At 40.2% G+C, this 26815-nt stretch overlaps 1 pseudogene; it reads right to left on the bottom strand.

Moving 5' to 3' along the window:
- Positions 1-259: 259 nt before the first annotated feature.
- On the bottom strand, positions 260-6889 carry LOC129008736 (eukaryotic peptide chain release factor GTP-binding subunit ERF3A-like; annotated as a pseudogene).
- Between the last annotated feature and the right edge of the window lie 19926 nt (positions 6890-26815).

Genomic DNA, 26815 nt, shown 5'->3' with positions numbered 1-26815 from the left:
TGACTTACAAAGCTATTGCCAAATCCATCCAAGGAAGCGGAGCATGAAAAGGAGGGAAAATATTTTAAAAATTCAACAGTGGCACAGCAGAACTCTCAATATGGGAAAGTGACACAATGTGGACTTTTGCTGTGAATTTTCACTTTGCAAATATGGAGAGAGGTTAACCAATGGGCAGAAAATTAGAGAAGGTGATATGTGATAGGCTTTTTGCAGTCAATTTTTCTCACAGTATTGTGCAAGATCATCAAGAAAATGCTTAGTTATTCTCTGGAACCAGTTTTAGAACTTTTCCGTTTGCAAGTCTTGCCCTCATCTGTTAAGGTAAAATGACCCATCTGAGGAAGTCTTTAAAGGTCTTAAGGCAGATGGTTCCTGCTCTCCTTAAATGAGCAATGCGTACTTGATCTTGCTTCACAAAACAGGGTTGAGTCTCATTTTCTATCTACCAAGCAGATTAAGGCTGTTATTTTGACTTCCTCGATACAAGTGTGAATTTGCAGCACTGAATTAAATTCTGGGCAGACGACAGATCTATGTTCTGTAATCACTATCTAAGCACCAAATGTGCCTCCAGAATGACCGCAATTATTAACATCACAAAGTATTAATCCTGGAAGAATTTCCTCTTCTTCAGCTCCTTTCAATCTGATTTTGAGCTTTTCATCTGGGGCTACAGTATCAGCTTCTACATCACTGGCAAGTGTTCCAAGACCTTCCACATTGTGCTTTTTTGGCATCATCACAAGCTGCTGGCCTTTAAAAACAGATGCCTGATTCCAGCTTTCCCAGGACAACAGTGCCCATATCCTTGCACTTATCCAAAATTGGCAGCCTGATTGGTACAGCAACTGATCTATTGAAGTCTGACAAACTACCTAGATATATAATAAACGGTAATCCAATGTACTAAGTACAGAAATTCAATGGCTCTTTGAAATTTCCTCTAGTTAGTCCTGAGCAGGCATAAAGTGAATACAGTTTTTGGGAGTGAAGCCAACTTTTTTCAAAATGGCACTAGTTTCTCTTTATAGTCTTCATATCTCTCATTGCTCCAATTTGCTCTTGGATCATTCATCTTATTAATAAACAGAATTCAGTGTTTCACACGTGCTGTCTTTGCTAACATTGCATGTTCTCTTGTTTGTCCTTTTATCAAATCCAATTTCAAACTCTCTTCTCCTGGCTGAGATTACCAGCACAGCCAAATCCGCTTGAGAGACACCACCAATTGTATTTGGGATGAAGCTCTTGTGACCAGAGGCATCTAGAATTGTAAAATATTTCTTTTCAGTTTCAAAATAGGCAAAACCCACTTCTATTGTTTTATCCTTGTCTCAATCTTCCTGATTTGTGTCTAAGATTCAAGACAAGTACTAAGTTTCTGTTTTTTTTTTTTTCTTTAACTTCGTTTCATACATTTCAAGTGCCCTGTTTTCACCCATTTCAGTCAAATACACTATTTGTCTTCCAGTGGCTGAATTGCCAGCATCTACATGTGCAATGTACACTGCATTTTCTTTTGAGACAAGACCTCTCTCTGTTACCCAGGCTGGAGTGCTGTGGTATGAGGGGCTTAATGTAACCTTGAAGTCCTGAGCTCATACGATCTTCCCAACTCAGCCTCTGGAGTAGCTGGGACTACTGGTGCACACCACCATGTGCCATGCACCGGTATTTTTTTTCTTTTAAGAGATGGGGTCTTGCTATATGGCCCAGGGTGTTGCTCTTGGACTCCTGGCTTCAAGCAATCCTCTCACCTTAGCCTCCCAAAGTGCTGGGATTACAGGCCTGAGTGCCTTTTAGGAGTGCATGGTGACACAACCACAGATTTAGGTTTTGGTATTTCATCTTCGTCCTTCATTATTTCCTGGTTACTTTTCTCTGGTGGCCTTACATCTCCCCAGGAACCATCTCCTGGCTCTGCTTCACTTATTTCTTCTATGTGCTTCCCTAATCTTCTCGTCTTATGAGGAGACCAGTCATTTTGGATTAGGACTCACACTAGTAACTTCATTTTAACTTGATTACCTCTGTAAAGACCCCATCACCAAATAAGATCACACTCTGAGGTACTGGGTGTTAGGACTGCCACATATGAATTTTGGAGGGATACCATTCAGCCCATAACACAGACTTACTAGAATGACCAAAAAAAAATACTTTTAATGGATATATTAAGTGCTAGTGAGGATGTGGAAGACTAGGATGCTCATTCACTGCTGGTGGTGATACACAATGGTTTGCCCACTTTAGAAAACATGCACTTACCATATGAGCAGAAATATCACTCTTAGGTATTTACCCAAGAGAATTAAAACATATATTCACAAAGAGACTGTATACAATTGTTTATAGCAGTCATACTCATAATAGCCCAAAACTGCAAACAACCAGAATATCCATCAATTGAGGAGTGGTTGTATATCTATATAAGAAATACTACCCATAAATAAAACAGTAATAAACTACCAATAAATTCAACAGGATGTTTAAACCTCAAAAGCATTATGCAACATGAAAGAAGCCAGATACAAAAATGCTACAATGTATAAGACTCTCTGGAAAAGGAAAAGTTCTGGCTCTCATCAGCACTGATTGACATAATCTTAGTTGCTCTTTATTATATGGAGGAAGACTCTTTTCATTATTTTTGTTAGATTTGTGAAAACTAAAGGGAAAAAATTATAGGGAGAGAAATTGAGTAATTGCCAGGAGCTGGGGTTAGGGGCAGGAAATTGATTGAAAAGAGAAACAGGGAGACTTCTTGAGGTTAGGGAAATATTCTTTATCTTGATTGAGGTAGTGGTTAGAGAACTACATACATTTGTCAAAACTCATTATACTGTATTCTTTAAAAGCATGAATTTGTGCAAATTTTGTCAAAATAAGCTTGGTTTTTAAAAAGTATTAAAAACAGTGGTCTTAAATGCAGACCATGGAATTGCTGCAATAGATAATATTAAATCAACATTTTCAAAAATAGAAGGTATACTCAATCACTATGTCCTAACCAAAAAATATTACTGATGACATTTTAATTCACCCTTTTTCAATTTCTCTTGTGTGTATGCCTATATAATATATATTATCATGTAATAGAATATATTAACACATGAGTACATGTGTATAATTTACACATAAATAACTGGATATGTAAAGGATATGCATGCAAAAATTTTGTTTAAACTTAAGGCAGGCACACTCAGATATTTTGGATATCCCTCATATAGTTACTTCTAATTTTCTTTATTTTAATAAATAATTCTCAAACTAATATCTCTGTGCTTGGAACTTTTATCATCATTTTGGATTTTTTTAAAGAAAGAATGATAAAATTTGAATTAATGTGTCAAAGTTTATCTGTCTCATGAAATATATAGATTCAATTATTTTTCAAAGTTCTTGAACCAGTTTACATTGACACAAACAATTAATGAAAGTGCCTGTTTCATCATACTCTTGTCAGCACTGATTGACATAATCTTAGTTGTTCTTTATTATATTGTGGAAAACTATTATTTTTGTTATATTTAAAAAATAGTAAATTACTTTTAGCAAATGTCTTTAAGCAAACTATTAAAATCTTATAAATCTGGATTTACCTATTGACATAGTATATTATGTGCATTGATGTTCTTACATTAAACCATCTTTACACTACTGAATAGAATGTACAATTTCAAATGCCTGCTGGCAAAGCTGGCCCAGTAATTTTTAGTTGGTAATGACTAATCATAGCCTTTGCAGGAAACTCCTAACTACCTCTCCTTCCAGAACCTAGACTTTTCATAAATTTGTTTCCTCATCCTTAGAGCTATTTACCTTCCCTCATTCTCTCAGATACCTGCCTATATTTCTTCATAAAGTTATTACTTTTATAGTAAGTCAGTTTCTTTACCATCTTGAAAACAGTTGCATGGTCTCCATGTTTTGGATACTCTGAGCAGGATTTCACTGAGACTCTGTCCAATGCAATCTTCTGGAACAGAACTTTCCCTTCCAAGATTTCAGGCCTCTTACTTTAACCTTGAGCTTTTATTGAGCCCTGTAAGTGTGGTGATCAACCACCCATTGAGTAATGCAGCCAAAATTACAGTTTATTTCAAGGAGTCCAGAGATGCTATCTAAATATGCTTTATCATCCTTTCTACCCATCTGAGGGGAGCTTTAATGTACACAACAGAGCCAAATGGAAATATACTACAGTATGACTTAACAACTCTTGGCCATTTTAAAGACTGAAAACAAACAGCAGCACCACAGAAATAAATAAATAAAATAAATGAATAAGCAAACCAATAAGGAAAATCGTTTTCGGTACTTAACACTGAATAAATCTTGTTAAGATCCTCAGACTGACATTTATCGAAACACCTCTTTGAAGCCAACAACCCAAAGCAGCCAATAGTGGTTAAACAATGCTTTTTATTTCCCCAGGGTTGGAAATCTGGAATTCTCAATTTCGATTATATATCAAAACAATGTATACAGCTTTTACAGGTATACTCGGGCCCAACACTCAGGTGATCTCTTTAGTAAGTCTGGAATGAGGATTATGCATCTGCATTTTTAATAAGCTGCAGGTATGATTCTGATGCTTAGTCAAGATGTTAAATTATTGGTTTAAATTCTATGCATCTGCATTTTTAATAAGCTGCAGGTATGATTCTGGTGCTTAGTCAAGATGTTAAATTATTGGTTTAAATTCTGGGGATCAGATGGGCTTGGGAAAACAATTCTTTCCAGAAAGCTTAATACAAAAAAATTTCTAAATTCTAAAAGTACCAGAGCTTTTAGGAAGCTAATCAATTTATGCCTTGATAAGACAAATAGACCCTTTTGCCAAGGATTAACAATCTTGATATAATTCCCAGAGATATTCTGTACAGGATCAACATATCTATTAGGTAACCTGAGGATCAGAGATTGTCTGTGGATATTATCTGTCCTGCCTGCCCTCTTCCGGCATGAAGCTGGACAATTGACAGAATGTGCGCTCAGCTTGACAAGACAGTCATTTTCATGGAAGAAATGTTTTGATTTATGCAAGGCATAGTAGTATTTGGAAGGCCTAGAAGTAACAATATAAAATGACTTGGAGATTCTGGAGAGTGAAATAACCTCAAGTTTTATTAAACCCATCTGTTCAGCTGTGCACTTCTTCAAGTCAGAGATGCTTGACCTCTGAAAAGCAAACATATCTAAAACACCTAAGTAGGATAGAACCAGCCAAGTTGGACCCAGAGAGGAAGGAGCAGATCCTGTTGGCCAACTAATACTAGAAAATCAAGACGAGAGGGAGGCATTGGCAAGGCAAGAACTTGAGGAGGAAAGTTATCTGTCTATTGATAGAAGAGAGGGGGAATCTTTTTCTAAGGGCACTGTAACCAAAATTTCAGCATTTTGGAGATAGGAACATGGCAGTATCCAAGAAGAAAAAGACTACTGGCTCTGTTGAAAGAACTATTGTACTTGGAATGCAAGTCAGTGGAAGATAGTATAAAAAAGAGACTTGGTCTCAGCAGACAAGTGACACAGTAACCAGGGTCCCGATGGGCCTTAGGTATCTGGACATATTCCTCTCCTGCCTTTTGCCTTCCTTAACAAGCTGACCCAAGTCATGTAACAGGTAGGGGAGGGCTCTCCTAACTTAGCTGACCAGGCTGAATTGCTAACCATAAAAGGAAGCATCTGACCATTTATCTCTTTGAGGGATGGATGCCTTCTGAGGTTGCTGAAGCAAGACTCTAGCATTCCCAATATAAACCTGGGACCATTTTTGTTTTCTTAGGCAGCATATCCAGCTGCCAGAAGACAAGATGGACTCCAGTCCTGACCTTCCATTGACTTTTTCCTCATTATAATCTCATTGAAATACTAAAATCTCCACTGAGAGTGAGGCTTATCCCCCATTTTCTAGTTATGTGATACATGTTAGAGCATGATGCCCCACTATGCAAGTGTATAAAAAAACCCATCTAAACATTGCTTGTACATCATTCCTTTTCCCACATCACCTTCCTTAAAATGATGAGAACTGAGCCCCTTGGGGAGCTAGTACCATGATTCCTTTCCTGTATGCTGCTTCCTTGTATGTTTGATTCACAAATCTATTAAATCTTGGCCGAGAAAAATTTCTGTTTATCCTGGTGTTAATTTCTACTTACGCAAGAACCAATAAATGTGGGGTCCGGGCTGCAGTAACAGCCTTGGTGACCCTGCTGGAGCCTATAAGTGAGGATATTTCCCTAAGGAGAAGCACCAGAGAGCCAGCAAGACCTCCAGAATGTGACCTTGTGATAGATGAAGCGGCCACTTGAAATATTTGCTTCAGTGTCTCTGCAGCCAGTGAGTCCTCTCTTGGCCCAAGGTACCTTTGTTCTCCTTCTGAGCCCTGCCCCTCATTTTCTTTTCCCTCTTGATTGGCTTAGGGATTTCTGGAGTAAGAGGTCCTAGTCGCCTCTGTGCTAGGTTTTAAGAACCCCTCTGACTGGCTGACATCAGATTCTGAGTAATTTCCAAGAAACCTGCTAGATTGGTTGAGGAGGTAGGCAGTCGGGCTTGATCAACCCAAAGAACAATGGCTGGGATGAGTCCTGCTGCATCCCAGGTTCTTTGGGCTCTTTATTTCTCTCTTAATTTTTTTTCTTTCTTTTTCCCCTTCCCCCTCTCTTTCCCCATCTTCCAACTTTATTCCTCTGATTATCTCAGAGGGCCACCTACAGTCTTACTCATTTCAGCTAAAAGTACCCTTAGCTTCCTCTGGCTGGAAACAGTTCACCTTGACTTGTGACTTGCAAAGGTGGGAGGGATTCATCTGACGTTGTGAAGGTCTAGGATGCTGAGGCTCTCCCTGATGGGAGACTAGCAAGAGTGATGACGCCATTGACTCTACACTGTGCAGTGGCTGGAAGCCTCACAACCTTCTTTTCCTTCCCTTGTCTTTTTTCTTCCCCTTCTTTCTCTCTCACACCCACCCCCTTTAAACCTGGCTCATTTGCAGAGAACTATCAGAAATTTCATATTCTCCTATTTTCTCCCTGAAATGAAGGAAAAGGTTTTCTCCCTAAATTTCCTCCTTGCCTTCATTCCACTGTCCAGTGAGACTCAAGTGCTCTCCCTTTGGTCTGCCCTGGGGAGTACCTCCCAGGCAGAGCACTGGAACCATTTTCTTTTTTATAGGAAACTCTCCACTCTCGTAGCTTCTGATTGGGAAAACTTTGTCCAATTGAACTCCTCACCAAAATACTGATCTTTCAATATTTCACTCCCTCTTTATTTTACTCTGAGATTCAAGAGCTCCCACTCCATGATCTTTTTGATAGCGCTAATTTCCCCCCATCACTTCCTCCTTCAAGTTTGGCCCATTGTGGCCTGGGCAAAGGTAGAGCAGTTATAATTGTCTGAGCTCAGTCCTTCAGCTTTAACCCCCTCCTCCTGTTTGGCCTGGGTTCTAAATGCGGTAAAAGCAGTTTTGAGCAACGGGGGCCTTCTTCCTCAAGAGTGGATGAGTTATCTTCGCACCTACTACTGCCCATCTTCAACACAACACAAGTGCACTGTACACTTGTGGCCTGTACAATACAAGTGCACTCTTTCAACTACACACACCATGGGCATTCCTAGCCTTGTAGTCACATGTAGGGCAATCATTCCTTAGCAGCTAGTGTGAAACAACTATGTCTGTTCTGTGGTTTCCTCTCTGATCCCTGAGGACCAGGATTCCTCCATCCAAGGGAATCCTGGGCTGACTACTGGGCTTAAAGGGTCTTGAATTACATCAAGACTAATTCCCTGATGCTTTTCCCTCTACCAGGATCTTTAATCAAAGGTAACAGGAGAGGCAGGATTAGACATGAGCAATGATCTCAGTGTTCCCTGTGACTCTCTTCTAGGATATATTCTCTCCAACTGGGGGCAATTTAAGCTAGAAGACCTAAAGAAAAAGAAAGTAATCTCCCTTTGTAACATCACCTGGCCCCAGAACCCATTGGGAGATTAGGAGCAATGAACATTATATGAGTCTCTTAAATATAATGCTACTTTACAGCTAAACTTGTTTTATAAGCAGTCACAGAGGTGGGAAGAAATCTCTTACATGCAAACTTTTATGAAGTTGTATCAAGTTCCTGGATTATTGGACTCATGTCACATATGCATGATGGCATCTACCATTCCCAGCTTATTGCCTGGGGTTGAGAAGCAAGTGCTGGACCTACCCATTGATCCACTATTACAGTCACCACCTAATCTTCCTGACCGCAGGCCTGATACATAGTAACCCTCCAGCCCTCTTTCAGGTTCAAGGCCTCCTTTGGCCCCTGAATCGCCACCAGAACTGGATCAGGCACATAGAGAACTAGAGGCTTTAAGGCTAGAGCCCTATCCACTATCCCCTATGGGGGTCTGATTGACTTCCAAGCTGGCACCTACTTTTACCTCACCCCCAGTCCAGGGCCTCTATCCCCTAAAGGAGATAGCAAATGGGTGGGGAGAATAACTCATGTTCACATCCCCTTCTCCATGGCAGATCTGAGAGTATGTAAAGAAAAGTTTGGCCAGTTCTCAGAGGACCCCAATAAGTTCAGGGAGGAATTTGTAAAACTATGTCTGAGCTTCACCCTAACCTGTTAGGATGTGATGGTGATTTTAGACAATTGTGCCACCCCAGAAGAAAAGGTCCAGATTCGTGAAAGGGCAAGGACACATGCTGACTCATTTGTACAGGCCAATGCCTCATATGCTGTTTATCAAGCTTTGGGGAAGACAATCGCTGAGCAGGACCCCTGGTGCGACCTTAGTGATGAAATAGACAAATGTAGGATGGCGCATTTTATTACCTACATGGCTGAAGGGATGAGAAAATGCATGAAGCCACCTGTGAATTATGACAAGGTTGGGGAAGTAGCTCAGGCTGGGCTGGTGAAGAATCTCCTCAGCTGTGTTACAGAAGACTTCAGAAAGTATACTAATTAATGTTAATCCAGAGTTGCCAGAGGGGATAGCCTTGTTGGCTACGCACTTTGCATTTTATCACCCAGTTCACTCCTGATATTAGAAGGAAGTTAGAAAAGTCAGAGACAGGGCCCCAAGCCCCTCTGTCAGTATTGGTAGAGAAGGCTTTTAAGGTTTTCGACAACAGGGACAGGGCAAAGCAAAGGAAAAACATATCACGCTGATCAAGAAAATACAGCTTTTGGCTACCTTGATTAGCCCTCCACCTCATGGCAACCCAAAAAGGCAGAGAATACCAGAGACAAGAGGTAATTGCCCAATGTGGGACCTAACCAATGCACATATTGCCAGAAGGATGGGCACTGGAAAAGGGATTGTCCCAACCACCTCAAAGCAGGGAGGTCAGCTGACTTTCCAGACAGGATCCTCGTCTTGGAAAATCTCTCCCATGAGGGAGACTGTGCCACTGACTAATGACACCCAAGAATCCACCCAGCTCCCACCTCCATCATCATCACTCCAGGGGAGCCTAGGAAAACTGAATTTCTGATTGATACTGGAGCAGCCTATTCTGTCCTAAGTCTGTAAGCCTCCTCTCCAATCATGATTGTCTGGTGATAAGAATAGATGGATGATTTAAGGTAAGACAATATACTTTTCCTCCTGTCTGTGAGGCTGGTTCTGAAGTTATAACTCATTCTTCCCTATATATTCCTGAATGCCCCACTTTAGTGTTCAGTAGGAATCTGCTGAGCACACTGGGGGCTTCTATCTCATCAGAAAAAGGTAGCTTCAAGGTGTCAGTAGACAAAGGACAAGGAATCAATTTGTTAGCCTCACTACAGCTAGTGGATATTAACATTTCCTCTATCTCTGATGAAATTTGAATTCAGGTTAACACAATAGTATGGGACATTACAGTTCCAGGGTTAGCTGTCAGAGTTTCCCCTATTGAAGTAAAGCTAAAACCAGGAGTAAAATACGCTTGGAAAAGACAATATCCTCTAAGACCTGAATCCCTAAAGGGAATTCAGCCATTACTTACCAAGTTCCTAAAACATGGATTAATAAAGGCCCATCAATGACCCTGTAACATTCCCATACTTCCCATCTAAAAGCGAAATAGGGAATATTGGTTCGTGCAGAGCTATGAGCTATAAATGCAGCTGTGGCTTCCATTCATCTGATGCTACTGCACTTGTATACACTGCTCACCCAGATTCCTGGTGATGCACCATACTTCACCATGCTGGACCTTAAAGATATATTCATCTGCATACCTCTGCAGCTTAATTCCCAATATATTTCTGCCCTTGAATAGAGGGACCCCAATATCTTAGAAACCACTCAGCACACCTGGAAAGGGCTTCCACAGGGCTTCTGGGATGCCTTCACCTATTTGGGAATGCCTTGACAGCCAAATTAACAGAACTAGATTTCAGACTAGGGGCCATATTGCAATATGCAGATGACCTGAGGATTGCCAATCTGACTAAGAAAGACTCTGACCGTAATATCATTAAGACCTTAAACTTCTGGCAGAACAGGGATACAAAGTTTCCTTGGCTAAGGTCCAAATCTCCCTATAAAGGGCCCAAAATCTAGAATTTGTTCTCACTCCCAGTGCCTGAGCCTTGGCTATGGATCAGAAAAGGGCAATTGATGTATTGCTGCCCCCACAAACCAGGAAACAGCTACCAGATATTATTGATTTGACCAGTTTCCGCTGAATATGGATTCCTAATCATGGCTTAATTGCTAAGCCCCTATACAAGGTGCTGAAGAGGGGAAAAGGGTACCCCTGCAAAGAGATAAGGATTGTCACCAAGGTTTTGAGGACTTAAAAACTGAGTTAAGCCAAATCCCATCACTTGGGCTTCCTAACCTGGATGAGCCCTTCACCTTATATATATATGAAAAGCAGGGAATGGCTTTGGGGGTTCTAACACAGAAGCTAGGGCCAAACCAGTGGCCAGTGGCTTACAACAGTATTCCATTGCCCAGGGTTGGCTCAGGGGCAGCTACTATCCTCCTGGTTAATGAGGCCTCTAAACTTACCTTCGGTCAGTACCTAGAAGTTGTCATCAAGTCCAGATTATACTGGGGGTGAAGGAACACCATTGACTCATCAAGCTCTTTTATTAGACACTCTGGATGTTTCACAGAGTGTCAAATTTTGATCCCTGTCACTTTAGTCCCTGTCGCAGACATGAAGGCCTAATTCATCAGTGTACTGAGACAACAGAATAGACCTATTCCATTAGGCCTGAACTCCAGGATGAGCCCCTTGACAATTCAGAAGTAGAATGCTTTCCTCATGGAAGTAGCTTTATGGAAGAAGGGGTCCAAAAAGTAGGCTTCTCAGCAGAAGCTCTTCCCACTCTGACCTCAGTTCAAAAGGCCAAATTATTTGTTTTAACTAGGGTTTTGCAGCTGAGAAAAGGAAAAACAAACTAAACATTTTTACTGACTAAAAGTATGGGTTTCATATCTTATACGCCCACACTGCCATCTGGAAGAAAAGGGGGATGCTAATGGCTAAAAATTTCCCAATAAAGCATAGGAATCTAGTCTCAGCTCTTCTGGAAGCTGTACAATTCCCTGGCCAGGTGGAAGTCATTCACTGCAAAGGCCATTGGAGGGACAGATTGCTTATTAGCCAAGGAAATTAGCTGATAGGACCACAAAATAAGCAGCTTAATCACAGAAAGATGACCAGGTCATGGTACTAATAATCAACCCTTTGGGACTTCCCAGCTAACCTCAGTACTCCCAACAAGAACAGGATGACACTGAGAAGTGGGAATAGGAAAAGAGGAGTGCCAGGTGGTTGGTTAAGGATAGTAAAGTCCTTATCCCTGGCACTTGGCAGTGACAATTTATTTAGTACCTACATGAAGTTACTCACTATAGGAGGGATATCTTTTGGGAATTAGTACAAAATACCTCTTCTGGAAAGGGGCCAAGAAAGACTGTAAGTCAGGTAACCATGGCCTGCGAATTATGTATTCAAAACAATCCCCAGACTCAACTGGTTCCTCTTGCCCTAGTCAAGCCAGTCCAACACCGGGGAACCTACCCTGTGGAAGACTAGCAAAGAAATATTACCCAGGTGCCCTCTCTTTTGGGATAGAAATACCTTCTCATTTTCATGGACACTTTTACTGGCTGGGTCAAAGCATATCCAACCCAGTCTGAAAAGGCCACTGATACTTGCGAAAGTCTCCCGAAAGAAATAATTCCTCAATTCAGTCTTCCAAAGTCACTCCAGGGCAACAATAGACCCTCTTTCATAGCTAAAATCACTCAAAGATTTTTGGAAGTCCTGGGAATAGATTATAAATATATGACTGTTGGCATCCCCAATCCTGAGGGAAGGTAGAAAGGATGAATCATACCCTTAAAAGAACTTTGGCAAAGTTATTTCAAGAAACACAGCAAACCTGGATAAGGCTATTTCCTGTTGCACTCTTTTGGATTCACACTGCCCCAAAGAGCAACCTAAAGCCCAGTCCATTTGAAATGGATTACGGGAGGCCCCTCTTCACTACTGACATTTCACTGGACTGAGAAATAAGTCAAAACATATGGTATTATCAATTTGGATCAGATTCAGAAAGCAATATTACATTTTGGGAATAAAGTACCATCAACTTCTATAAAAGAGGGAGAATCTCCCTACAGGTCAACCCAGGAGACCAAGTCTTCCTGAAGATTTGGAAAGAAGGCTCCCCAGAGGATCAATGGTTGCCTAAGTGAAAGGGCCCCAGGACTGGGTGATCCTGGCTACTCCAAATGCAGTCAAGCTACCATGGATCTTCTCCAGCCTCTCCCAATTAAAAGGCTTTCACCAGAATGTTTCTAGGCTCATCTAGAAAGCCCCCTTTCCTCCCATGAATGAGTGGAAGGCCTCCACTGCAGGTTTACAAGAAACAGTAGCCAGATGCAAACACATAATGCTGTGAGTAAGCACAGGAAAACTAATTTTTCTCTTCACCCTAATTACCGTTTTCTTGTTCTACCATTTTGGACAGCCCCTCCCTCTGGTAAAGACCTTTTCTTTCTGTCCTTGCTAGGTTTAAGGCAGGATCACAATGAGAAATAACTTCCTCTTCCTCCTTCTCCACATACTATTTGCTAGTAGGGCCCAATGGAAAGAAAACTCACTCATCAATTTTTCCAGGATTATCACCTCAAGGAACAACCTAACTGTTAGATTTGCCACCACACCTACAGGTGGGAGGAACTAAGCTCCAATTTGTCCCCACTAAGACCAATTTGACATTAAATCTTACCTCTGACTATGTTGAAAGCCATCACCTATGACTATACAAATTGAAGTAACAGAAAGACTTGAATGTGTGTGCCTCACAGACATCTATAACCAATCCATTTGGAAGGAGATCTACATGCTTAATTGTCCATCCTTGACAGCCCCCTGTTGTCCATGTAGAACCAGTCCTTGGGCAAATATAATATATGTAGATAGTTGGCGTCCACCCTCAATTTACCCAATGACATTCAATATCCCTGAACAATGTCAAACTAATACTACCTATTGGTACCCCACCTCTCATTTACTAAAACATCCTGACTGGCTCCACCCCGTCATCTCCAAAGGGATGATGTACAGATTGGACAGGTATGGAGAGTATAACATGGAGGCTCTTTTATCTACTTCCTAAGGGAGAAAGGGCATTCCCTGGGTGCAGAGACCCAGAACTCAGTGGGAAGACCTCTTTCACCCCAATGCAGCAGCAACATTCCTTCCTGAGAACCTAGTTCCAATAAATGGCTCAACTCCTCTATACCCCATCAGGCAGGCCCAGCCCCTGGATATGTATTCCTTTGTAGCAGTCAAGGTCCTACAAGGGAGAAACAGACCCCATCTTCCCATTCAACTTACAGGCCTTAGCCTATCCTTGTGTGGACACCTCCAGTTCCAAGGAAAGGTTACCGTGAGACAGTTGGGCTCCAATAGAGTAACAGTCTATAACCTTACTTCCAAAATTAGAATATAAGAGACCAACTGAGCTAATCGTGGCAGAAATTATGGCAGCTATGGGAAGGGTAGCTCCATGAGGGGCTTCACCTAACATGAAATAACTTTTAAAAACCTTACACAGATTACAGAAAAGTTGACCACAAATATAAGAGAAGGCTTATAAGGTCTCCAGGCTTCCCTAGACTAAATGGTGGTGTTGTCAACAATAGGCTAGGATTAGACCATGTTCTAGCTGACCAGGGAGGGTGTGTGTGCAGTTATCAACAAAACTGGTTGCATTTACATCAATAACTCTGGAAAGGTTGAGACCAATATACAAAAAATATCCAAACAAGCTACATGGTAACATAGATCTAACTAGGGAACTGACCAAATTATGTCTGGTCAATCACCAAAAGTGCCTTCCCAAGTCTCACCTGGTTTCTGCCCTGCTTAGAACCTTAAGTAGCTGTATTATTATTACTAATCTTCAGCCCTTGTCTACTTAATCTTTTAGTAGAGTTCGTGTCTTCCAGATTGCAACAGTTTCAGAGAAAATTGATGCTGGCCGAAGGATTCCAGCCTGAGCCACTGCAGGAAGGAGCAAGTCCCTATAAATCATTAGATTGGACAGCAAGAGATTTCTATGCCTCTGGAGCAGGTAGGGATAACAGACCGTGTACAGCATGAAGTAGTTATAGAAGACAAGATTTTCATTCTTTTCTCCCCCTAAGAATAATGAGGTTGAGGCCAGGCGTGGTGGCTCTTGCATTAATCCCAGCACTTTAGGAGGCTGAGGCATGTGGATCACCTGAGGTCAGGAGTTTGAGACCAGCCTGGCCAACATGGTGAAACCCCGTCTCTACTAAAAATTAAAAAATTAGCTGGGCGTGATGGCATGTGCCTGTAATCCCAGCTACTCAGGAAGCTGAGGCAGGAGAATTGCTTGAACTCAGAAGGCGGAGGTTACATTGAGCCGAGATAGTGCCACTGCACTCCAGCCTGGGTGATAGAGTGAGATTCCGTCTCAAAAGAAAAAAAAAAAAGAATAAGGAGGTTAAAATCTCTTAGGGGGGATTGAGACATTATAGAGAAAAGACTTGGTCCCCACAGAGATATGACACCAAGGCCTCGATGGGCCTTTCATATCTCGGTGTATCTCTCCCCAACCTTTTTGCCTCCCTTAACAAGTCATGTAGCAGGAAGAGGTGCCTCTCCTAATTTCGCTGACCAGGCTGAATTCCTAATCATAAAAGGAAGAATCTAACCATTTATCTCTCCGAGTAGTGCCTTCTGAAGTCCCTGAAGCAAGACTCCAGCATCCCTGATAAGAACCTGACCAGGCGCGGTGGCTCAGGCCTGTAATTCCAGCAGTTTGGGCGGCCAAGGCTGACTGACTGCTTGAGGTCAGGAGTTCGAGATCAGCCTTGGCAACATGATGAAACCCTGTCTTAATAAAAAATACCAAAAAGTAGTCGGGTGAGGTGGCACATGCCTGTGATCCCAGTATTCTGGAGGCTGAGGCACGAGAACTGCTCAAACCCTGGAGGCAGAGGTTGCAGTGGGCCAAGATGGTGCCACTGCACTTCAGCCTGAGTGACAGAGGTAGACTGTGTCCAAGAACCTGATCAAGTCCACCTGCCTGAAGACAAGATGGACTGCAGTGCTGACCTTTCACTGACTTTTTTTTCATTATGATTTCATTGTAATACTAAAATCTCCACCCAAGATAGGGTTTAACCCTCATTCTCTGGTCATGTGATGCTTGTTTGAGTATGAGGTACCACTGCACAAATGAGAAAAAGACCCCACCTAGAGACATTTCTATGTCACTCCTCTTCCCACTTCACCTTCCTTAAAATGACAAGAGCCAAGCCCCTCCGGGAGCTGGTACCAGGATCCCATTGCTGTATGCTGCTCCCTTGTGTGCTCATGCCACAAGCCTATGAAATGAAAGGCTGTGAAACCTTGGCTGAGAAAAATTTCTGTCTGGCATAGTGTTAACTTCTACTTATGTGAGAGCCAAAGAACTCAATGTCTAGGCTGTGGTAACAAGGGTACTTAAGATTCGCTTAAGTAGTGAATTTAATAGCACAGTCAAATTCACTAAAGGTTGCCTAATAATACATCACCCCAAAAATAATCCCTTAGGCAGAAGCTACTTTATGTGTAATTTACTGATGGTCTAGTTTTCAAGACAGTTGTTTTCCTTTTAAGCAATGGGTGGTAAAATTTTTACATATTTGTTGTTTTTGTTGTTCTTTTTTTTTTTTTTTGAGACAGAGTCTCGCTCTGTCACCCAGGCTGGAGTGCAGTGGCGCGATCTCGGCTCACAGCAAGCTCTGCCTCCTGGGTTCACACCATTCTCCTGCCTCAGCCTCCCGAGTAGCTGGGACTACAGGCGCCCGCCACCACTCCTGGCTAATTTTTTGTATTTTTAGTAGAGACGGGGTTTCACTGTGTTAGCCAGGATGGTCTTAATCTCCTGACCTCGTGATCCGTCCACCTCGGCCTCCCAAAGTGCTGCGATTACAGGCGTGAGCCACCGCACCTGGCCACATATTGTTTTTTACCTCCAAATTCATCCTTCTTTCTCTACTCAGCTTTGTGGCCATATGAAATACATTTCCCAGAATGCAAAGTTAGCTGGTTCCTATTGGTTTCTACCAACAGGAGACGCTATAGGGGGATTGGAGGGAGGAAGTAGAGAGAAGGGACTTTCTTGTTTTTTGTTTTATTTTATTTTTATTTTTTTGCTCCTGTCAGCTTGGTTCCATCCTTCAGCTTCCCTTGGCACTCCCAGAATCAGCCTCATCACACTCTCAGAAATCTAGCAACAGCCAGAGATGCCCCTTCCTCAGAGAGCTGAGTACCTGGATTCTGCTAAATCCACCTCACATCTCTCTCTTTTTTTATTAAACCTCAATTCCAAAGAGTAGTAGCTGCTTCCTTATTACTTCAGTGCTTCCCCCTTTTTTTCCCCAGCTTTCAAAGCCTTTGTAACTGATTACCTGTATCAAATCCCTTCATTTGAAATTCTTAGCATATTTTTTGTCTTCCTGACTGGAACTTGCACAGTACAGAAGGCAACAGGTAGTCTGGGTAATATGTTCAAAACGAAAGAACAAAGTGTAAATACATTAATTGTGCTACTGTTTATGCCTGATTTATTCAAGCAATTGCACTTACTGAGCGTATCTGTCCACAGATGGATGTTGCTGGTTTAAAGTCAATGATTTATACAATTCAAATATAAAGTAAAATCCAATAATCAAATGTATCAAAAAGTATACAATTTTAGATAAATGTAAAGTTCTATATTTTCTTATTACTTACTTGACCAGGTCTCTTTACTGAAGGTAACTGCTGATATTTTCAACAGTTATCTATGCTTCTGAGTCATCATCATCCAAGGTCCAGCCCTTTATTTCTAATATCACCCTTTCAAGATCTTACTGCCCTAAGCCCCCTTTCCTACAAATGTCTCACCCAAGTCCATAGCCCCTCCTTGGATCCATGTACTCTAGGGGGTAGACAAGTGACATTGTCTTCACTTCCTATGCACTAAGACCCAATGTGGGACAATTACCAATACCCTGGGTTGATTTGGCATAGTCCACTTTTTATGTTGGAACCGCAGTATGAACTAATAGGATTACCTTCTCCAGTTCCATGGTGTGCACAGTTTGAATCTATACCATAATTTTGAGCTCATACTAAGTAATGCAACTCTTCTGAGCGTCCAGATTTAATGTCAAATGACAGGAAGTAGCTACTTTCCGTTTGTAACCTGCTCTATCTTCTCAGAGAAATCGCACTGACACAGCTGGATTCTCCCCATTTTTTCCCAATATTCATCCATCCAGACTCCTACAGTTCCCTTCAATGCTTGGAGTCCCAGGGTCTTGCAACATTACATTTGGGAGTCATTTCCACTCTATTGTGCATCTTTTATCAAGATTTATTTTAAATCTTGGTGCTATTCTACTCAGTCTCTACAAGAAGAGCTCAGTATTTTTAAAAACCTGTGCACATTTTTGAAACTAAAAAAGTTCTTATTGGTACTGAGAAGGGCTTCTTATTTCTAATTACTGGGATGAACCCAATACTTGGAAAATTCTACACTATAGGTTCACTTCAGATGAAAAATATATTTATGCTTTCTGGTAATTTACTTGAAGTATCTTTGAAGCAGTGACAAAAGTCTGCAAGGTAGCTGTATGTTTTCAATTAAGCACTCTGATTTTCTTGAGAAAATTAAAATACATTCATTCAACAACCAAAATCACCTAAAGTGTATGTCCAGTGGCTGAGGGGAATCTAGCTAAACAGTTTAGAAAGATAAGATCTACCCATTTCTTAGGAAACTAGTGAAAAAGAAATTATCAGAAATATATTTTAGAAATGAAAATATATTTTCATTTAAAGTCTCTATGTTACTTAATAAGTGTATAAATAGAGAAGACAGTTTTCTTTGTATACATCCAAAGGTCCTCTTGCATTCTAATTCAGGCTCTCTTACTGTCTTATCTGCTAACATAACTTTCACACCTCCCATATTTTCCCTGAGCCCTGACTCCAATCTATTTTTCACAAATAACGTCCTTCTTATTCAAAATCTAAAGAAGCCATTGCATGTTTTAAATTTTATTTGGTTCTACACTAATACAAAAATCTATTAATTAAGCTGTATTCTGTCTCTTATCCCAAAATGTACTGGTCTAGTTACAAAAATCTATTTTTCCCTTTTCTATATTTTCATCCTTCTTCAAGTTGAAAGACACATAGATGAGAGTAGCCCAGCAATATTTAAACGCTAATTTAACTCTGATAGCCCAGAACTAAAGAGAATACATTAGAAAAGTAAATTGTAGCCCTTGTACTCTTTCACTTCAGAGAAAAAGTAAAAGTAAAATAATTCAGAGTAAAGAGAATAGACAAATTCAAGAGATATATACAAGGTGGCTTTAACAAGACTGCGATTGATCACAGGTGCGAGGTAAAGGGGAGACAAGAAAAATGCCCAGATTTCTAACTAGAACAACAATTTAGGATGTGGGTCATTCTTTGAAGTCATAGATAGAGAAAGAACGCAGTGAGGAAAAAGATGAGTTGTCTTGGATTATTAAGTCTAAAATGCTTATGTGAAATTGAATAGTGACATCAAGTAGGAAAATGAATATATATGTCTGTATCTGCTATAGAATGAATGTTTGTATTCCCCAAAATCATAAGTTGAAACCTAATCCTCAATGTGATATTACTGGAAGGTAGAGGCTTTGTGAATAAATTAGATCGTGAGAATGGAGCCCTCATGAATGAGATTATTGCTCTTATAAAGGAGGACCCACAAAACTTCCTTGTCCCTTCCATGCTGTGAGAAAACATACAGAAAACTACCGTCTGTGAACCAGGAAGCAAGCCCTCACCAGACACTGGATCTACCAGCACCTTGATCTTGGACTTTTACCCTCCAGAACTGTGGGAAATAAGCCATCTAATCTATGGTATTATATTATAGCAGCCGGAACAACCTAAGAAAGTATCTTCCTAAAACGATTGGCTTAAAATATAGATCTAGGGGGCTGTGGCTGTTGGATGGTCCTCAAAACCATTTTTCTATTGAGAGAGAATATATTAAATGAGAAAAGGGAGTCTGAGAAACATCACAGTTAAAGAAGAGAACCCTTACAAAGAAGACTGAGTAAGAGAATCAGAGACATAGGGTGAAAATGAAGCAAAGAAAGCAGGTGTTTTTAAGGGAGAAAGATTACAATGCTGAGATATTAAGTCAGATAAGGACCAAAGAGTTTCAATTAGATTTAGCAACAAGTGATTCCAGTGCTGTTACAGGGGCTAAAGCAAGATGGCAATGAATTGAGCAAGTGAATAAGGTGGTAAGAAGATGGAGACTACAGTATAAATTATTCTTTTAAGAAGTGTGTCTTCCTTAACAGAAAAAAAGAGTAGGAATGGAATAAATTCTGATAGAAGTTTTCCAGAAGAGAAACAAAGATTGAAACACCAAAGGCAGAAGATCTCTGCATCATCAGTCTCTCCACTTCTCCATTTCTCAGTACAAAAAATATTCTCAGATCTCCCACGTGTAAAAATTGTTTTTAAAACATTCTCTTTTGATCACCCAATGTCTCTATTATCTTATGTGTCTCCTCCTTTGCACAACAGAACTTCTCAAAGGAAGGATCCATAATCATTGTCTCCACTTCTTCACCTTATATCTGCTACTTAACTGCAATTCTCCCCCAATCACTCCTCTGAAACTACTTTATTGTGATACCAAGGACCTCTACCTCACCAAAGTCAACATAAAATCACACCTATGTTCTCATTTTAAACACTTAGAAGTATTTTAATCTGCTCAAGTACTCTGATTTCTTGCATTCTATGGCATCACACCTCATGGTTTTCATTCCACCTCCCTGGAAGATCCTTCTGTCCCAGCACACTTCTTTCTCTGTGAAAGTGCTGAATGACAGAACAGCCCCAAACCAGACCTAGATGTTCCTCTATTTTCCATCTACATTTACCCAACCCACCATGTCTCCAAATAGCAGATGTACAAATAGCTCCTTTTTCTCATAGTTGTTGTTCTTGACATCTCTACTGGACTGTCTAATTGACACTTTAGATTTACTGCCTGTCAAATACTGGCTATTTCCCTCTGAAAGTGAAAATGGATGGCATACAAAACATAGATGGAGAGATTAAGAAGATGAACATTTCTTCCATTGCACAGGCAGAAAAAAAAGAGGATGGGTACAAGTGCCATCTTGGTAGGTTTAGGCAAGTATCAGGCAGGTGAAGGAAGACCTCAACTTAAAGCTTCTATCACCTCGTAAGTGAAAAGAGAATGGGAACACCTTGTGGGCCCAGTTGTGGCTGGATATCTTGAATTTATGTGACCATTAGGAGTTATAAGCAAGAGAGTGATGTAATTATATTAATTTTGAGAAAGGTGAGTCTGCCAGAATAGAACATGAATTAGAAGACATTGAACTGATAAGCATGGAGTCCAATTAGTCAAGACCCCAACCATGTTTAGGAAAAAATAATGATTATGGAGAGAGAATGCAATAGTGCACATCAAATATTCAGTCTTTCTTTGATTTACCAGTATTCAATAGTCCAAACTCCTTTTGGTCTATTTAGAGATGATTCATTTACTACATGTTTATTTTTTCCTCCAGACTTATGAAAACTGCTTTCCTGAAGGCATCACTGATCATGCAGAAGAGAGGAGTAATGGGTAAATCATTGTGAACAACACTGGAATAAATAATCCTTTCTATTCTTTAAAAAAAATGGAGGTAATCTCTCTATCTGAATGCTTGCACATGAGTGAAACCCAGTAGGAAGAACTAACTGTTCTTCTGCATCCAAGATGAGAGGGCATTTTTGAAGAACTTTAACTGGAAAATGCTGTCGAGATCATCCTGCTAAGGAGTATGTGTGTTTCTTGCTGTTCTAGGTGCTAATGGACATAAACAAACTGTAAGAACAATTCATTTCTGGCACCCTGAGGATGCTACTCTTAAAATAATAACAGAAAGTGTAGAGCTGGGTATCACTTCTGAGAAAATGTGTTCATGAAAACATCCATTGTGCAGGAGGTGGAAGATCTGTCACTCCACCTAAGAAATTGGAGTAAATAGCTCATTAAATTCACATAGCATACTAAGGTGAGAGAGAAACTATAAAAATCAAGAAAGAAGGTAAATAAACAAAAAGCTGCATGTCTCCAATGGAAATTGTTTAATATGTATTAGGAAGAAAATAAGTTACATATTAAGGAAGAATTTAACCATAAGTTGTAATAAAAACTGATCTGGCCACTTACTAGGTGGTTTTTCGTAACGTTCTCAGTGTACTATCATAAAGGAACAAGATGAATTCCTGACAGGAAGAAGGGAGGGGAATGGTTACATGGAAATTACAGATGATGATGAATATCAAGTAGTAGTTTAGGAAGTTGGGTTTTGGGAATTTATTTAAATATATATATACACACACACAGATATGTTTTTAACATATATATATACATTCCTATACAAGTATATGTATAGAAATAGGAATGTATATAATTACATAGGTATGAATATATTACATAAATATGAATTATATATGTATATTCATATTATACATAAATATATATTGTTACATATACATATATGTATATATACACATATATATGTGTATATACACAAATATACATATATGTATATTTATGGAGCATAGAGTCCAATTAGGGCTCTAATGTATATGTTGTTCATCCAACTAAAACACAGATCTTTTCAAAATTTGATTATCTACTCTATGCGAGCACTATAAGAAATTTAACGATGGTATAAGACATAATTCCTTTTCTCAGTTTTTTAATATTTGAGATTGATTTATCACTTAGAGCACAAGCACCTGATTCAGTATATGACCAATAAATATTTGTTAAATTTGTGGAATGAATAAATGAATGAATAACAATCTTGTTTCTGATCTTGCACAATGCTTAAAATGCTGAAAGTTGGGAACCTGACATAAAAGTAACAAATACCACAGCCCTGTTAGGTTCGGAGCAGTAATCCCAACCAAAGACTGATCCTATTGGAAAGAGTGATTGAAAGTTAAACTCAGGGCTGCCCACTGGGTAAGTATACTGTGCAGCAGTAGGAGGCAGAGAGGAGCACAGGAAAGCTGCCACCTCTCCCTCCAAGGGAGTACTTCTGTACTCTACAGTGGAGGATGATGTAAATCACCCTTGAAACTTGTGTAATTGAGAGTGACATAAAACAATGTGGTGAGCCAGAGTAAGTAATTAGAGAATGCCTAAGTGTGGGGAGAAGGGGTAAGTCACAATATAGCTTCATTCTTGAAGGGAGGTTCAGATGCCTCTACTTTCCCTCCTGAGCCAGATAGATTGAAGCTGACTTCTGAGAGTGCTATGACTGTGCAGAGATTTAGGATAAATTGAAATCAACACTGTTCTGAAATAAAAACATCCTTTCTCTGCTCTTTACACATTCCTGTGCCACTGGAGGCTACTTCCAAGCAGCTGTTAGATTATTTTTTTTCTCACTTTTCCCTTTGTTAATTCTCTTTTATTAATGTCATGTCCTAGCTAAAAATATTTAGTGGCACCACTAGCCTGGGCCTTCTAAATCAAATCCCCCAAATCTGTTCGCCACCCACCTTTTCAATCTGATCTTCCATACTGCCCTATAAGCCCTGTCTACCCACCAGGCTAATTTATTCACTATACCCAAATATGCCTTTCATGTCAGTGCCTCTGCTTACTTCTTGCATTCTTTTATTAATTTAACGAAATATTTGGGCAAGACATATGTTGATTGTTTATTTTATACCAGAGCACTGTACTAAGTACTTTACATGAATTTACTAATCACAATAGTGATTTGAAGCTAATTATATTGCTATGCTCATTCGCAAATGAGGAATTAAAGAATTGCAGTTCTTGATAACTTTTCCAAGAACACACAAAATAATAAAGAATATGTTGAAATATTCTGATTCATTCAACAAACACAGAAGAGATGCTTATCATATGGCTCCTATGTAAGCTTGTCTTCTGCAGCTCCCCACTCTGGGACAATCTGGAGTTTCAGTCAAACTGTTCTACCACTTATTTTATGACATTCTCATTCCTGATCCTGTAACCTCCTGCCTGAGAAGTCCTTCTTTTTCTTTGTCCCGATCTTATTTTTACTTCAAGAACTGGGCCACTTCTCCAATTGGGCGGACTACTGCATATAGTCTCTGTGAAATCTAATCAAATTCTACTGTGTTATTACTTTTCCTTATTTCAGCATGTATATCAAAAGACTATAATGTTAGGAATTATATATTCCTTTATATCATCCAGAGTCTAGCAGTACCACGTTTCTGGAAGTTTCTACTAATTTTGAGAACAGAACTCACCTCGACTAAATTGAGTCCCCAATTGTTTAAAAGATGCTTTTTCACTTTGTCTGCACGTCCTAGTACTTACAGATGCTAGCTTTTAAACTTATTTTAGAGAATTATTTTCAAAACTCAGTCATTAAAGATACAGAAAAGGTCTTCAGAAGGGATGTTTGAAATGAAGAATTCTCAAGGTTGAACATCTTCTCCCTTTTCACGATACATGAAATTGTTTCAAATAAAAAGTGACTCAAAGAAAGGATGGTATTTTGTTTTTGCACCTAAATTAATCTAATAGCATGCTCAAAAAATGACAATTCAAATGACTTTGAAGCAGAAGACATATTTTGCAACTTTTATTATCAAACTTGATAACACAGTCATTTCCCCAAAATGTGGCTCATTAAATTGATTTCAAAGCAGCTTTGTTTCTTTTAATTATACATGTCCATCTACTTTCTAAGCCCTTTTATTTGGCTTAAAACATTCCCATTTTCTGACAAGTCTCTAATCTCTTGTAAGCTCCTCAGAGAAATTTAGTGACACTCTCTGTCACAGAATGCCACATGTCCACAGCCCCAGCACCCCTGCTGAACTTGCAAAGCTGCTGATTCTCTGGTTTGTGTCAGACCTTGGCACCTAAATTTCCTTTTCCAGGCTGCTGACAGCCATTTCCACTGAGTGCTTTGCCTCTGACTTTTCTCTCTAGACATTCAGGTCAACTGGGGTTCTGGTGATGGCAGAATTTCTCCTGTTTCCTTCCTTGCAGCCAAGGTCATATCCTGAGAGACTGACAAGCTAGGCAAGGAGCAGATGGGGAGTCTCCCTTTGGCTGATGTGGATGTATGATGAATGACTACAATAAACCGGGAGGCAGCTGTGGTTCAGAAAAAGCTCTGAACTCACAGTTACAAGGGCCGTGTGTGTCTCTCGTGTGAGCTTCTTAGCTGGTTTGTATCCACGGGAAAGTCACCCCTCAGAGCCTCAGTTTGATGCCCTGCGAAATAGACATAATACCTAGAATCAGGATTGCTGCAATAATTACACAAGATAAGGCAACAAATATGGAAATGGAAATAGGCGCAGGAAAAATATAAACTTAAATTCTAAATGTGGGGTTTCCTAGTTTCTCCTTTTAGTTTACCGTAGAGATGGAAATAGGTCAATGTAATTCCTTACAGCTAAAGTTAACTGAGATTAACTAAAACTACTCAGAAGCTAAAGTACTTGGATAACCTGAAGATTAAGAGCCACAAAAGTTTGATGAACTCTTAGAAACAGAAAAGGAAAAGAACTAAATAATAACTTATGCCAGGAAAATGGTTTTACTCTTTAATGCAAGGTTTGACATCTTGTCTGTCTGTCCATCATTGCAGTTATGCCCTGAGGAGGAAGAACATGGACAGGTACAGAATGAGGCTATCATAGCAAGGCAGAACAATATCTCAACTTAACACTATGTATTTGTAAGCCATTTTATAGCTTGTACAGCACATTCTTATTGTTTTGTACTCTGGAATCTTTTTATAAGGTTGTGTGTGCAAAAAATAGTATGCCCTAGGTGATTCCCAGCATCACACATTCTAGAGCTTCTAGAATGCTGTCCAGAAGCCAAAAGTCCAGTCTGTCCCTCTCTATGATTCCAGTCTTCCTGTTTCTGAGGACGTCTGGTGAGGGCCCATTTTCTGGTTCGTAGATGGTACCCTCTCTTGTTCTTCCATGGTGAAAGACGTGAAAGAGCTCACTGGGGCCTCTTTCATAAAGGTACTACCTTATGAGGAACTATGTCATTTATGAGGGCTTCACACTTATGACCTAATAACCTCCCAAATATTACAATATTAGAGACAAAGTTTCAAGATATAAATCTGGGGAGGACACAAACATTCAGTCTATAGCAGAAGGGAACCATGGTGGGTTTTGTTTTGAATATGCTGACTTTGAGGTCTGTTAAAAACAAGCATTCCAATGGAACAGGTTTCCAGGAAAGGGAGGGGCATCAAAAAAGACATGAATGAGTGGAAGAGAGGGAGATCTCTTTAGAGAAGAGGCTGGCTGAGGAGTAAAAAAAAAAATGAAAGGAGAGTAGTGTGAGAAAAGCCAGAGCCAGACTTAAAGGGGCTGGAAAGCAAGGCCAGAGCAGAGTTTGTACGCACTCATATCGAAACCTTATTAGAGAGGATGCAAGCTACACCACCCCCAGTTTGGGAAAGAAGTAGAAACATCAGTTTTCTAAGGAAACTAGGGTCTATATCGAGAAGAATTCCGGAAACTCGAAACTGTTAAAAGTGCCTCTCAAAAAGTTGTCCTTTTTCTCCCCAGTGTTTGATTAGATCAAACTCAGAACATTCTCAATAGAGCCAGATTCTTCATGCTAAGACCCAGTGGCGATTCCATCCCTTCTTGGAGAAACACATCACTTTAGATCAGTTTTTGCAACATGACTAAAGAAAAAATTGAAAATATTGTCTCCCTGCTTTATATTTGAATTTTGTTTCCATACTTCTAGGCCCAGTAGCTTCTTGGCTTTCAACTATAAAAAGTGGTACCTATGTTAACAATGTATACATCCTCAGGTGTCACTTCTTTTTAGTTATTTTTGCAGGATTTTTCCCTAATTCACCTAAAGATGAGGCCCTTGTCACATGGCCATGAAAATTTAGGCTCGTAGATGATTTGAAGGGTGAGTAGTATAGGGTTTTATTGGGTGAAAAGGAAGAAAAGGGAAAACAGGGACCCTGCACAAAGCCAGAGTCACGGCTGGTGCATTTACTGTCTGACACTTTAAATCCCAGGTTCCACAAAGGAAGAGGGGAGGCCTGGCTCCTCTGCAATGGGCTCAAACTTCTGTGGCTCCACCCCAGTGTGCATACCTCCCAGTGCGCATGTCGGTCGAAGGCTCTGCCTGGGAGCCCTTCCCACCTGGCTGTCTCATCAGCA

Source organism: Pongo pygmaeus, chromosome 9 (assembly GCF_028885625.2).
Source record: "Pongo pygmaeus isolate AG05252 chromosome 9, NHGRI_mPonPyg2-v2.0_pri, whole genome shotgun sequence".
NCBI classification, from domain to species: domain Eukaryota; kingdom Metazoa; phylum Chordata; class Mammalia; order Primates; family Hominidae; genus Pongo; species Pongo pygmaeus.
This window is presented reverse-complemented; position numbering and strand designations above follow the sequence as displayed.